Genomic DNA, 15712 nt, shown 5'->3' on the forward strand with positions numbered 1-15712 from the left:
GCTTGGGAGATATTGATTTTGCCTCTTTGTGTGGGTGCAGTTTGTATGGAAGCTGGATAAGAATGGCTCATCATAGGCAATGAGGTGATAACTGACAATAGATTGACAGATTCTGAAAACTATATTTTGAAAGGTACTAATTGGATCTAAAATTAGAGCAGACTTTGCCCTTGTTAGTCAAGGTTCAAAGAAGCAATGGAGAGAGAAAGCATTTGATTTCACAAGATTTTGAAGTAGAATTTCTGTAGCTATTTAGAACAATCCAGACACATGATATTTTAGAAAGTACAGTGTTTAGAGCCAGAGTCTGAACTCAAGTGCCAGCTGTGACAGTTCCCAGTTGTATGACATTGGAAAGCTCCTTAATTCCTCTGAAGGTCATAGGATCATGTATCTACAGCTGCAGTGGACCTCAGAGGCTACTTGGTCCAACTCTCTCAATTTACAGATAAGGAAACTGAGGCCCCATCTATAAAATGAGGGAACTGGGCTCACTTGTATCTCACACATGTAAATATGGAAAACTACATGTTGGTCAGAGATACAATTGCAACTTTAAAAATTATTCTCGGCCATTGATTATAGAGCTATAAGTAGGATAGGGTATCTAGGGCACTATGTAGGGCTCAGGGGAGGATCCTAAAAGTGAAGCTGTGCACATGTAATAGTTATTTCAATGTAAAAACTATTTAAGAATCATCTGTCTGTGTATCTGGGTCATTGATTAGTTAGGACGATGGCAAATACCAGCACCAAACCACAAAGATGAGAAGATAACTATTCTATGAACAATTATGATGGCTTTAATCTGTCTTATGGCAAACTGACAAAGTGCCTTCAAAATAGATAAAGGAAAAGAAACTTATGTTAATTTTCGCCATTTTGTACAAACACCTGTTCTACTAGTGAGGAAGGACAACACGGCAACTAAGACTATGGTTGCTGAATATATTTATTTGTAAAATATTGCTGAGGATTATGACAGTAGATTTCAAGAGATATCTATGCTTAAAACAATGAAAAACAACCAAGAATACAAGTCTGACAAAAGCGTGATGTGAAATTCAACTAAGCCAAATCATCCAAAGATCATTGGTAGAAGAGACTTGAAGGAAGACAATAAGCGGATGAAGACTGTCACAAAGCTGTAAATTTTTCTACAGCAAACTACTTTCATCACCAGTGATAGAGAAGCTACCTCATTTGGACCTGGATGCCTTAGTTAATTCATCATCAAACATCCATTTTGCACTTGCTATGTGCGACGTTAAGTAAGGTCCTGGAGATACAGACATGAGGTTGACACAGTGCCTGTAGTTTGGGAGCTCACATTTTACATGTATACAAATCATTTAAAACTATTGGAAGTGAAACTGTGATTAAGTGCATGAGTCAGGGTCCCGTGAGTTCATCAATGTGGCAATTACAACCACTATCAGCCATCCCTCTGTCAACTATTGTCTTGGCATTATCTGGGGTTCATAGAGGCTAAGCGACTTGCTCATGGGTATATCAACATCCTTCTCCCTACTCTTTATAACTACCATCTGAGTTCAGAAACCAGTACCTCTCACCCAGATCAGTATCATAGACTCTTGAGTGCCTGTGTCAAGTCTCTCCTCACACCAATCCTTTCAACACATGGCTGATGAACTGATTTTCCTTAAACGCAAGTGTATCCCAGGGACCTTACTCAACAAAACCCACTGGCTCTCTCTTGCTTCCAGAATAAAATAGAAACTCCTTTACTTAGTTCTCAAAGCTCTTCAGAACGTAATTCCAACATGTCAATATATCTTTCCAGTCTCATTGGACATCATATTCCTTCTCACACTTTGTGTTCTATCCTATCTCTCTGTCTCTCTCTCTCTGTCTCTGTCTCTCTCTGTCTCTTTCTCTCTCTCTTGCCTTCCTTCCTTCCCTCCTTTTTTCTGTCTCTCCCTGCTTTTCCATGTTTCTACAAATACCAGTATTTGTATACAAATTGTTTCAAAACTCGGTGCAGTTTTTTTTAAAAAAAGGCTTTATTGATAATTTCTGTATTTTTTTATATCACCACAGAATCCCTTTTACTCTTTCCCTGCCCTGAAATCCATTCCATAAGATAATTTTCTTAATAGAAGGGAAAAAAGTCAACACAACTAATTGATCTATTGAACACCTGGGACCTCTCACCTCCACTATGGGTAGGTTTAGGCAGGGAGGAGTGTTTCTTACATTTCTTCATCCCAGTCCAGTTCAATCTTTATGATTTTGTTAGTTTTACTTTTGTTTTTTTTTTCTGAGAGGCAGGTGTTCTCTCCATTTCCATTGTTGTAGTTATTGTATGGGGCTAGGTGGTGCAATGGATAGAGCACCTGACCTGGAGTTAGAAGTTCAAGTCTGACCTAAGACACTTAATAGCTGTGTGATCCTAGGCAAGTCACATTACCCTCATCTGTCAGTTCCTCATCTGTAAAATGAGCTGGAGAAGGAAATGGCAAACCAATCCAGTATTTTTGCCAAAAAAAACCCCAAACTACTAAATGGAGTCACAGAGAGTCAGACACGACTGCAACAACTCAACAAGAACAAAGTTATTGTGCACATTGTTTTCTTGGTTCTACTCCTTTATTCTACATCAGTTTATAAAGGTCTTTTTATGCTTCTCTGTGTTCATCACATAATTTCTTACAGCATAATAATATTCCACTATCAGTTGATGGGTATTTTATTTCTTTCCACTTCTTAGTTAATACAAAAAGTGCTACTATCAGTACTTTGGAGTATTTGGGGACTTTTTTCTTCTGGATAACTACCTTGAGATATACAGCTGGTAATGAAGTCTCTGGTAACAGAACGGGTACCTCTGAACTGCCACACTGGTAGGCTTTCACTCCTGAAAGGCTGTGGGCAAAATGGCTGTTGAGGCCTGAGCGAACTTATGTAGCCTGAAGAGGTAGTTGCCACAGCACTGGAAAGAGGGAGGGGTGATGAACTTGCCAGGTATGTTCACAGGTAAGCTGGTGGCTTTTCCTTGATAGTGCAGCCTCATTCCAGAGAGTCTAGGAGATGGGAGAGGAGTGCTGAGTGAGCAACAGGACCTTAACCAGTCCCACCAGCTGCTAACACCCACCCCACTGCATATGTTTTAGAAATAAATGTTGAAGGTTTTTATCTGTTAACAAGTAATCCACCACGTCATGTGAGAGGCTCAAAGGTAGGAAACATCTTACTCTTATCTTTATGTCTTCTTTGTCTAGAACAGTAGTTGACACATAGTAAACACAATAAATGTGTTAAAATTGATTGATAAAATACATACATGGGATAAAACAGAAAGACCTAAGAGATATGAGAGTCATGGGCTATACTATGGATTTCTTATATTATTATATTATTATATATTATATATGATATATTATATATTATTAAAATATATTATATATTATATTCTTATATTATATTATTTCTTATATTGGGACTAATCCAGTATTTCATCAGGTGGGGTATGCTTTGTGGAAAGGGGAAGAAGGGAGGAGAAGTTTTGCTACTGTAACTTCAGAGGCAGGTTTCACCCAGTGCTCTTCTGTCTCAGACACAAAGGATGGCATATGTAAAACAGATGTTTTAGAAAGCCAAGGAATAAGAAACTGAGAGGCAGAAATGAGACATACAGATGGTGAGCAGATGATTCAGTTAGTACCAACCTAGCCAGCTGTGTGCACTGCCAATGTACCGTCTTTAATAAAAACCTAACTAATGAGCTTGCTCAGGATAAAGACAAGAATCCTACAGTCACAAAACGGGAGAAAGCTGTTCTTTCAGGAGAAGCTCAGACTTCCCAGAGTTTATGTTTTCATTGTCACAATTTTAGCTCATCAAGACCAGCTTCCCTTTTTGCCTCTAAGTTGATCTGGGTTTTCATGGATACTCTATAGATGCTACTGTCTCTTTTTATTTCCTTTTGTTGACATAAATTTTATTGAGATATTTTTTAATATTATTGTCATTTGGGAACATATCCTTCCTTGATACCTCCTTCTCTCCCACAACTCTACCACCAGTGTATTAGCATGTCTCTATCCACAGCCCTTCCAAAATTACATATCTTAACTCTGTCAATCTACAGGGTGAGAGCTACAATTTTAGAGTTTTAATTTGAATTTCTCTTTTTATTATTATTTGGTAGCTTGGTTTGTGTAGTCATTTGTGGTATACAATTTTTTGAAAATTATTCCTATTATCTATTGAAGAATAGCTTTTGAGTTTATTTATTTATACATACATATACACACATCTCTATCTATCTGTCTGTCTGTCTGTCTGTCTATCTATACCTTTATATATAATATGTGTATATATATATGTCTTTACATATATACCTGTATACAGGTATATTTATGTATATATACCTATATATACCTTTATATATGCATGCTTGTATGAATTTCCTATATATTCTGAATGAATTTTAGTGCTGTTATTTGATGCAAAGTTTTTATGCACATGAAAATTTTTCTTATTTGCATTGATTTTGCTTGTACAAAAGCTTTCTAATTTTATGTATCTTGAATAATCTATTTTATCTTTTTGTGATTACCTCTGTCCTTTATTTAGTTAAGAATTCTTTTGCATATAGTTGTGAGAGGTGCCTCCTTTCTTTCTCCTCCATTTTTCAAAGTCATGTGACCTTTTATAGTCAAGTCTTGTAAATCTATTTGGAGTTTATGATTATATGTGGTATGTGATATTGATCTAAACTTAATTTCTTTCCAACTGCTTTCCCTATGTTCCCTAGCAGTTCTGATCAAATAGTCTTTCTACACAGTAATTTGTTTTTGTTGGTCTATTAAATGGTAAATTGTTTTCATTAACATCCAGTTATTCCTTATCTAAGGTATTCTATTGATCTATTTTCCTACTTTTAAACAGTACCAAATAGTGTGTATAACTTCTAATTCCTAATATAGATTGAAGTCCATGAATATTATGCCACTTATTCTTAATTTCTTTCCATGACTTTCCTTTAGATTCTAGACCTTTTGTCATCTTTCTCCCCTTTAACTAGACTGGCTTCAGCATATGCTGCAGTGTACTATATAAGCAAATTTAATCCTACCATATAGTCTGATCAAATACAGATCATCTTCATATAGCACCAAGAGACAACAATAATGAAAGGAAAGTGGGACCAATGCATAGCATCTAGCAGAGTAAAGGAGTCCTCAGGGATCTACTGACACAAGTTGGATATTGCACCAGACTTGGAGGAATATGTACTAAGGGATATGTACTGAGCTTCTATTTTTTCCGCAAGGCTCCTCCAATCAGCCCTGCCCAAAATGACTCCAGTCCTTTTTTCTTTCTTTCTTTCTTTATTTAACTTTTAACATTCATTTTCACAAAATTTTCAGTTCCAAATTTTCTCCCCTTTTGTCCCCTCCCCCACTGCAAAACACCGAGCGTTCTAATTGCCCCTATCTGCCAATCTGCCCTCTCTTCTATCATCCCTCTCTGCCCTTGTCTCCATCCTATACCCCTTTACCTGTATTTCTTATTTCCTAGTGGCAAGAACAGTACTTGATAGTTGTTCCTAAAACTCTGAGTTCCAACTTCTCTTCCTCCCTCCCTCCCCACCCCTTCCCTTTGGAAGGAAAGCAATTCAATATAGGCCAAATCTGTGTAGTTTTGCAAATGACTTCCATAATAGTCGTGTTGTATAAGACTAACTATATTTCCCTCCATCCTATCCTGTCCCCCATACTTCTGTTCTCTCTTTTGATCCTGTCCTCCCCATGAGTGTTGATCTCAAATTGCTACCTCCTCCCCATGCCCTCCCTTCCATCATCCCCCCCACCCTGCTTATCCCCTTATCCCCCACTTTCCTGTATTGTAAGATAGGTTTGCATACCAAAATGAGTGTGCATTTTATTCCTTCCTTTAGTGGAATGTGATGAGAGTAAACTTCATGTTTTTCTCTCACCTCCCCTCTTTATCCCTCCACTAATAAGTCCCTTTCTGCTCCCAATATATTTCTCTCTCACTGCTTGATTTCATTTTTTTTCAGATATGATCCCATCCTCTTCAATTCACTCTGTGCACTCTGTCTCTATGTGTGTGTGCGTGTGCGTGTGCATGTGCATGTGTGTATGTGTGTGCAATCCTACCCAGTACCCAGATACTAAATAGGTTCAAGAGTTACAAATATTGTCTTTCCATGTAGGAATGTAAACAGTTCAACCTTTAAAAGTCCCTTATGACTTCTCTTTGCTGTTTACCTTTTCATGCTTCTCTTCATTCTTGTGTTTGAAAGTCAAATTTTCTTTTCAGCCCTGGTCTTTTCATCAAGAATGCTTGAAAGTCCTCTATTTCATTGAAAGACCAATTTTTCCCCTGAAGTATTATACTCAGTTATGCTGGGTAGGTGATTCTTGGTTTTAGTCCTGGTTCCTTTGACTTCTGGAATATCCTACTCCATGCCCTTCGATCCCTTAATGTAGAAGCTGCTAGATCTTGTGTTATCCTGATTGTATTTCCACAATACTTGAATTGTTTCTTTCTAGCTGCTTGCAATATTTTCCCCTTGACCTGGGAACTCTGGAATTTGGCCACAGTGTTCCTAGGAGTTTCTCTTTTTGTATCTCTTTCAGGGGGTGATCTGTGGATTCCTTGAATATTTATTTTGCCCTCTGGTTCTAGAATCTCAGGGCAGTTTTCCTTGATAATTTCATGAAAGATGATGTCTAGGCTCTTTTTTGATCATGGCTTTCAGGTAGGCCCATAATTTTTAAATTGTCTCTCCAGGATATATTCTCCAGGTCAGTTGTTTTTCCAATGAGATATTTCACATGATCTTCCATTTTTTCATTCTTTTGCTTTTGTTTTGTGGTTTCTTGGTTTCTCATAAAGTCATTGGCCTCCATCTGTTCCATTCTAATTTTGAAAGAACTATTTTCTTCAGTGAGCTTTTGAATCTCCTTTTCCATTTGGCTAATTCTGCTTTTGAAATCATTCTTCTCCTCATTGGCTTTTTGAACCTCTTTTGCCAATTGAGTTAGCCTATTTTTCAAGGTGTTATTTTCTTCAGCATTTTTTTGGGTCTCCTTTAGCAGGGTGCTTACTTGTTTTTCATGCTTTGCTTGCATGTCACTCATTTCTCTTCCCAGGTTTTCCTTCACCTCTCTAACTTGCTTTTCAAAATCCTTTTTGAGCTCTTCCATGGCCTGAGCCCATTGGGTGGGCTGGGATACAGAAGCCTTGACTTCTGTGTCTTTCCCTGATGGTAAGCATTGTTCTTCCTCATCAGAGAGGAAGGGAGGAAATGCCTGTTCACCAAGAAAGTAACCTTCTATAGTCTTGTTTTTTTTCCCTTTTCTGGGCATTTTCCCAGCCAGTGACTTGACTTCTGAATATTCTCTTCACACCCACTTTGCCTCCAGATCTGCCCAGCCAGTGCTTGGGGTCTGAGATTCAAATGCTGCTTCCCAGCCTCAGGGCTTGGGGCGGGGTCAGGGCTACTATTCAGTGTGAGATTAAGTTCAGGTGCTCAGGTAGGGGCAGGACCGCCTCACGGGCTCAGTTCCCTCAGGGGGTTTATGCAGAGACCTTCAAAAATGGATCCAGGCTCCTGCCTGCTTGGAGAGCCCCGGTGTGCTCCCACCTCCGCTGCTGCCTCCCGAGGGGGCCTGAGTTATGGGGGCACCCCACTCCCCTCTTGACCTGCCAAAGAGACCTTCTCACCAACCCTTGTTACCTGTGGGTGGAGGGACCCATGTGGCCGCTGGAGAGTCTGTCCCTGAAGCCTGCTTGGATCCGCTCCTTTCAGCACCACGCTGCAGAGGCAGGGCTGGGCTCAGCTCCAGGTCCACAGTGTGATGGACCTTTTGTGAGAGGTTTTCAGGCTCTCTGGAACAGAAATCTCATCTGCTCCATTATTCTGTGGCTTCTGCTGCTCCAGAATTCGCCAGGAGTTCTTTTTTTACAGATATTTTATGGGTAGTGGGTTCAGAGCTAGCATATGTGCATCTTTCTACTCCGCCATCTTGGCTCCGCCCCCAAGTCCTTCTTATGTCATGTCCAACACTCGCTTTAAATGGACTGTTTGTCCTCTAAGAGTCACTGGGTTATTTGATCCTACATCATGAGAGAGTAGAAAAAGTCCTTTACTTGGAATCAGAGGATTTGAGTTTCAGTCCTAACTCTGGGAGTCACTAGATTTGTGGGCAAATTCCTCTTCCCTGTGTCTCAGTTTCCTCATTTGTAAACTGGGGAATGTTGGGCTATGAGAGAGAGAGAAAGAGGAAAATGAAAACTGCAAATTTATGAATTGACGGGTTTACTCAAGATAAACAGTGACACCCTTCCAGCCCTGTATCCTATGTTAGATGATCAATAAGCAAAGTAACTGGGACCACATGGTGCTGCCTTGAAGAAGTAAGTGTGGATTTATGTTTTCAAGAATGGATTCACCTCAACATTAATATTTAAGCTAATTTTGGATCTATGTATACAAAACTATATTCTTTTAATAAAAATATATAATCACAACCTAGTTGGAAGAAAAACAATCAAAATATAAAGAGAAAGTAGAAGAAATTTAGGGGGATGTGGGAGTATGATGTGGGACATATCATTCTCATGATACTGTCTGCTATTGGAGTCAATCCAGAGGTGCTTTTGATGAGCCTACAGAGAATGGACTTACATCCCAATACTTTACTCAGTGACAAGAAACAATCCTTTTAATCCCTTTACACAATAGTCCACAGAATATTACATGTGAAAGAATAATAGAACAGCAATTTGTTTCAAGACCATTTCTATTTAATTACATTTAAAATGAGGAGAAGAGGAATGTAATGAAGAACCACCCCCCACCCCGATTTAAAAAAATGATTTTAGGCTGCATTCAGGGAGGTGTAATGAAGGACAACTCTAAAATGCTGACTGTGGAAATATAAGAAAATTAGAGTAATTGGAGGGACATTCACAGATCCACAGAATTTAAGAGTTGAAACAGATCACCTTATCCATTCAATCCAAACCACACTTGAAAGGAATCTCCACTGTTATATGCTCAATGAGTCCATGGCATTTCTATTAGTATTGCATTAAATTGCAAATTAATTTGGGCAGTATTATTTTTACTATACTAAACTACAATTTAATTCAATACCAATAGAAGTGCCAATGGGGATTCTATACAGAAGAAGATAAAAATATAATGAAACATGTATGGGAAAACAAATGAGAAAGATATCATAGGGCAAGTTGGGGGAGGGGGAAGTTGATGATATGCTCTCAGATTTTAAAAAAAAAGAAATTATCACCAAAATTACATTATACCAGTCAAAAGAAAGTAGAATGAATGTCATTTTTTATTATTATTTTATTTGTTTTCAGTGTTCTACAATCACTTCCATATATCTTAAGATTTCCCCCCCCCCCTTCTCTCCATCCCTCTACCTCCCCACTCCCTCCCTGATACAACATAAAAGTTTATATATATTCTACACATATATTCCTATTACATACATTTTTACCTTAGTCATGTTGCATAGAAGAATTAAAATGAATGGGAGAAATCATAAAACAAACCAAAGCAATACAAAAGAAAATGATCTGCTTCATTCTGTGATCGAATTCCATAGTTCTTTCCCTGGATGTAGAAGGTATTTTGCCTTAAAAGACCAGTGGGAATTATTTAAGTCCTTGTATTGCAATGAAGTACTAAGTCTACTAGAAAAATTCCTCACACATTGTGGTTGTTGGTGTGTACAAGGTTCTCCTGGTTCTGCTCCTTTCACTCAGCATCAGTTCATATAAGTCTTTCTAGGCCTCTCTGAAGTTTTCCTGTTCATCATATCTTCCGTTACATTCATATACCACAATTTATTCAGCCATTCCCCAACTGAAGGGCATCCCCTTGATTCCCAGTTTTTGACCACCACAAAGAGAGCTGCTATAAATATTTTTGTACATGTGGGACCCTTTCCCATTTTCATGATCTCTTGGGGATACAGTCCTAGAAGCAGTCATGCTGGGTCAAAAGGTATGCACATTTTTGTAGCCCTTTGGGTGTAGTTCCAAATTTCTCTCCAGAATGGTTGGATCATCTCACAGCCCCACCAACAAAGAATTAGTGTTCCAACTCTCCCACATCTCCTACATTTATCACCATCCTGTTTTGTCATGTTAGCCAATCTGATAGATGTGATGTGGTATCTCAGAATTGTTTTGATTTGCATCTCTCGAATCAGTAGTGATTTAGAGTATTTTTCATATGACTAAAGATATCTTTAATTTCTTCCTCCAAAAACTGCCTGTTCATATCCTTTGACCATTTATTAATTAGGGAATGACTTGTATTCTTGTATATTTTACTCAGTTCTCTATATATTTTAGAAATGAGGACTTTATCACAGACACTAGTTGCAAAAATTCTTTCCCAGTTTTCCGCTTCTCTCCTAATTTTGGTTGCATTGGGTTTGGTTGCACAAAAACTTTTCAGTTTAATGTAATCAAAATTATCCATTTTGGACTTCATAATGCTTTCTATCTCTTGTTTAGTCAAAAATTCTTCCCTTTTCCATAGATCTGATAAATACACTGTCCCTTGCTCCACTAATTTGGTTATAATATCAGTCTTTGTACCTAGATCATATACCTATTTGGACTTTATTCTTCTGTAAGCTGTCAGACATTGGTCTATGCCTAGTTTCTGCCACATTGTTATCCAGTTTTCCCAGCAATTTTTGTCAAACAGTGAGTTCTTATCCCAGAAGCTGGAGTCCTTGGGTTTATCAAACACTAGATTCCTATATTCATTGCCTCCTGTGTCTTGAGTACCTAACATATTCCACTGGGCTTCCCTTCTCTTTCTTAGTCAATACCAAAAAGTTTTTATAATTGTTGCTTTATAATACAATTTGAGATCTGGTAAAGCTAGGCCACCTTCTTGATCATTTCTTTTCATTAGTTCTCTTGATATTCTAGACCTTTTGTTCTTCCAGATGAATCTTGATATTACTTTTTCTAGCTCTAGAAAATAATTATCTGATATTTTGATTGGTATAGCACTGAATAAGTAAATTAATTTAGGTAGTATTGTCATTTTTATTTTATTGGCTCGACCTCTTCGCAAGCAACTGATGTTTTTCCACTTACTTAGGTCTGACTTTATTTGTGTGAAAAGTATTTTGTAATTGTGTTCATATAATCCTTGGATTTGTTTTGGCAGGTAGACTTCCAAATATTTATAATGTCTACCGTAGCCTTAAATGGGATTTCTCTTTCTATCTCTTGTTGTTGGGCTTTCTTAGTAATATATAGAAATGCAGATTTGTGTGGGTTTATTTTGTAACCTGCAACTTTGCCAAAGTAGTTTATTATTTCAAGTAGTTTTTTACTTGAATCTCTGGGATTCTCTAATGATATCATCATATCATCTGCAAGGAGTGATAACTTAGTTTCTTCTTTGCACATTCTAATTGCTTCAATTTCTTTTTCTTCTCTTGTTGCTACAGATAACATTTCTAGTATCAAATTGAATAATAGTGGTGATAATGGACATCCTTGTTTCACCCATGATTTTATTGGAAATGCTTTTAGCTTATGTCCAATGCATATAATGCTTGCTGAAGGTTTTAGGGTTAGATAGTAGTTAGGTAGTTAAATAGGGTAGGTACTGCTTATTAATTTATGGAAAGTTCCATTTATTCCTATGCTCTCCACTGTTTTTAATAGGAATGAATATTGTCAAAATTTTCTCAAAATTTTTCTGCATCTATTGAGATAATCATGTGGTTACTTTTAGGTTTGTTGTTGATATGATCAATAATGCTAATAGTTTTCCTAATACTGAAGCAACCCTGCATTGCTAGTATGACTCCTACCTGATTATAATATATTATTCTCATGATAAGTTGCTGTATTATTCTTGCTAAAATCTTATTTAAATTTTTTGCATCTATATTCATTAGAGAAGTTGGTCTATAATTTTTATTCTCTGTTTTGTCTCTTCCTGGTTTAGATATCAAAACTATATTTGTATCATAAAAAGAATTTGGGAATAGTTCATATGGTATTGGAATTAACTGTTCTTTAAATGCTTGATAGAATTCACTTGTAAATCCATCTGGCCCTAGAGATTTTTTCCTGGGGAGTTCATTGATGGCTTGTTCAATTTTCTTTTCTGAGGCAGAGTTATTTAAGTATTTAACTTCCTCTTCTGTTAATCTGGGCAATTTATAGTTTTTAAAATAATCATCTATCTCATTTAGATTGTCGAATTTATGGGTATAAAGTTGGACAAAGTAATTTTTAATCATTGTTTTAATTTTTTCCTCAATGTAGGTGAGTTAACCCCTTTCATTTTTGATATTCATAATTTGGTTTTTCTCTTTCTTTTTTTAAATCAAATTGACCAAAGATTTATCAATTTTATTATTTTTTCATAGAACCAACTCTTAGTTTTATTTGTTAGTTCAATAGTTTTCTTAATTTCAGTTTCATTGATCTTTCTTTTAGTTTTCAGTATTTCTAATTTGGTATTTACTTGAGGATTTTCGACTTGTTCTTTTTGAGCTTTTTCAGCTTCATGCCTAATTTATTGATCTCTTTCTCTAATTTATTTATTCAGACATTCAAAGATACAAAGCTTCCCCTAAGAACTGCTTTTGCAGTATCCCATAAGATTTGGTAGTTTGTCTCATTATTGTCATTCTCTTGAATGAAGTTGTGGATTGTTTCTATGACTTGTTGTTTAAGCCATTCCTTCTTTAGGATTAAATCATTTAGTTTCCAATTAATTTTTAGTCTATCTTTCCGTGGCCTTTTATTACATATAATTTTTATTGCATTATGATCTGAGAAGAACGCGTTGACCATCTATTCCTTTCTACACTGTATTGTGAGGTTTTTATGCCCTAGTACATGGTCAATTTTTGTATATGTACCATGTGCCACTGAGATAAAGATATATTCCTTTCTATCCCCATTCAATTTTCTCCAGAGATCCATCATATCTGTTTTTTTCAGAGTTTATTCACCTCATTAACTTCTTTCTTGTTAATTTTAAGGTTAGATTTATCAAGTTCAGAGATGGGGAGTTTGAGGTCTCACACTAGAATAGTTTTGCTGTGTATTTCTTCCTGTAAATCTCCGTAACTTCTCCTCTAAGAATTTGGATGTTATACCACTTGGAGCATATGTGTTAAGTAATGATATTGCTTTGTTGTCCATGATGCCTTTCAGCAGCATACAGTTTCCTTCCTTGTCTCTTTGGATTAGATCTGTTTCTGCCTTTGCTTTGTCTTAGATTAGGATTGCTATCCCTGCTTTTTGTACATCAGATGAAGCACAATATATTCTGCTCCAACCTTTTACCTTTACTGTGTCTGTATCCCCCTGTTTCAAATGTGTTTCTTGTAAAGAATATATTATTGGTCTATGGTTTTTAATCCATTCTTCTATCCATCTCTGTTTTATGGGAGAGTTCATCCCATTCACTTTCACAGTTATGATTATCATCTGTGGCTTTCCCTCTATTCTCTTTCTCACTGTTTGTGCTTTTAGTTCTCCCTTCTCCTCCGCAACAGAGTTTTAATTTTTGACCACTACCTCCCTCAGTCTTCCCTTCCTTCTTTCAGGTCCCCTCCCTTTTACTACCATTTACCCTTACTACTTCTTCCCTCCCTTTTAACCTCCCCTCCCCTTTTCCCTCTTCTGCTCCTACTACCTATAGAACTAGTTAGATTTATATACTTAATTAAATTTGTTGTTCCCTCCTTGAACCAATCCAGATAAGAGTATCTCTGAAATAATACTCATCTCCTTCTGCTCTTTTCCTCTACTGTAATATAATTTTGTGCCTTATCCTGTGATGTATTTTACCATTTTCTGCCTCCTTCTTTTCACATCTCCTGTTACAATCTCTTCGCACCCTTAAATCACATTTTTGTCATGGCATCATTTAATTTATACCTGATCACTCTATCTATGCATGTCCCCTTTATATTTCATAATAAATATAAAATTCTCAAGATTAACAAGTATTGTCTTCTCTTATAGGGATGTAAACAGTTTGCCCATATTGAGTAACAAGTTTTTCTTTTCCCCTGCTTACCTTTCCATGTCTCTGTTGAGACCTGCGTTTGAAGATCGAATTTTCTATTGAGTTCTGGCCTTTTTACCAGGAAGGCCTGGAAATCTCTTATTTCATTGCATGTCCATCTCCTTGCCTGAGATATCATGCTAAAGTTTTCTGGGTAATTAATCTTTGGTTATAGTCCCAGGTCCTTTGCCTTATGAATATTATATTCCAGTTCTTTTGATCTTTAAATGTAGAAGCTGCAAGGTCCTGTGTGATACTGATTGTAGCTCCTCGATATTTGAATGGTTTCTTTCTGGCTGCCTGTAGTATTTTCTCTTTCACTTGATAGTTCTGGAATTTGACAACAATATTCCTTAGTGTTTTGAATTTGGTATCCCTTCTAGGAGGCGAAAGGTGGATTCTTTCAATAACTATTTTGCCTTCTAGATCTAGGATGTCTGGGCAGTTTCCCTTGATGATTTCTTGGAAGATACCATCCAGGCTTTTCTTTTTCATCATGGCTTTCTGGTAGGCCAATAATTCCTAGATTTTCTCTCCTGGATCTGTTTTCTAGGTCAGTTGTTTTTCCAATTAGATACTTTACATTTTCTTCTATCTTCTCATTCTTTAGATTTTGTTTTACTGATTGCTGATGTCTCATAGAGTCATTACCTTCTACTTGCACAATTCTAATTTTTATCATATGTTTTCTTTGGTTAACTTTTGCATCTCTTTTTCCATCTGTCCAATTATTCCTTTTAAGGAATTATTTTCTCTAGTTAGTTCTTGTGCTTCCTTTTCCATTTGTCCAATTTTCCCAGTTAGGTTTTGTGTTTCTTTTCCCATCTGTACAATTTTTCTTTTTAAGGAGGTGTTCTCTTTGATGAATTCTTTTTTCATGCTTTTAAAATCATTGACCAGATTTTTCTTCTCTTTCTCTAATTTGGCTTCATCTCTTCCAAGAGTACTCTTTGTTCTTGTGACCAGCTCATAGTCCTTTCTAAAGTTTTAGATGGGAGTATAGTTTCAATACTGACCTCTTTGGTATTTGTGATTTGGTCCTTGTCCCCATAGAAAGATTCTATGATCTTTTCCTTCCTCCTTTGCTTCTTACTCATGATGATGAGGTTTTGTGTATTGTGGCCTCTGGTTCTTTCAGATAGAAGCTAAAGTACCTGGTGCTGATTTGGCTGGTGTGAGAAAGCAGAGTAGAGGTGAAGTTCTTTTTGTGTTTCCCTGGATTTGCTGTGGAGCTAGCTTGTTAAGTGTGGGAGTGTGGTGATCTGGTCACTGGAGATCTCCTCAACTGAGCTAGAGCAAAGGCAAGCTCAGCAATTGGTGGTCTGGGTTGCCCTAGTATCTTCTTGTTTACCCTGGGGTGTTTAGGCACACCTGGGGTCCAGGTGTTGGTGGTTGCAAGACTTCACCCCTCTGGGCCTCCAGATCTCCTCCCAGTTCACTGAGGTGGGTCTGTCTGGAATAGCTCTGGTCCTCCACCACAGCAAAAGGGATCCTTTTTAGTGATTTTCCTATCCTCACATGCTACGAGACTTTTTCTCCTTCTGATGATCCCACTGATCCAGGATTTTTCTGGGGAAATATTTTATGATTCTTTCAAGGTCAACAAGGGGAGGGGCT

The sequence above is a fragment of the Notamacropus eugenii genome, chromosome 3 (assembly GCF_028372415.1).
Source record: "Notamacropus eugenii isolate mMacEug1 chromosome 3, mMacEug1.pri_v2, whole genome shotgun sequence".
NCBI classification, from domain to species: domain Eukaryota; kingdom Metazoa; phylum Chordata; class Mammalia; order Diprotodontia; family Macropodidae; genus Notamacropus; species Notamacropus eugenii.